The sequence below is a fragment of the Rhagoletis pomonella genome, unplaced genomic scaffold (assembly GCF_013731165.1).
Source record: "Rhagoletis pomonella isolate Grant_MI unplaced genomic scaffold, Rhpom_1.0 Rhpom_scaffold_00095, whole genome shotgun sequence".
Taxonomy (NCBI): Eukaryota; Metazoa; Arthropoda; class Insecta; order Diptera; family Tephritidae; genus Rhagoletis; species Rhagoletis pomonella.
The window spans coordinates 161,388-161,806 of NW_023458649.1; positions in this window are offsets into that span (position 1 = coordinate 161,388).

Consider the following 419-nt stretch of genomic DNA (forward strand, 5'->3'; position numbering starts at 1 on the left):
TCCACCCTGACTTTGTTGTTAGATATGGGAACCAACTTACACGGAGCGAAGTTAGTAGCTCGAAACGATACACTTTCTCGAAATGTCTTTATGACTTCGCTGTGGTTGGCGGTGGAACCCTGAGCCGCGCAATTGACCATGCCTGGTTTAGCTTTTGTCCCAACAGGAACTGCTCTATTTCCCAGGACACTCGCGTAGCTGGGTTTCTCATGAACTATATCTGCTGCGGCTGCCAACTCTTCTCGTAGAACCATTCGAATGCTTTCTATTGATTCGATACCTGAGGGCACGGGCTTTGGAGTTGTTTTCAGCGCCTCTATTTGCGGAACAACTGCCTTTAGCTTTAAAACTTCATTTTTCATAGCATTTTTAAGTTCTCGCTTCATATTTCCAGCATCTCCAAGTTGTTGTGTTATTTT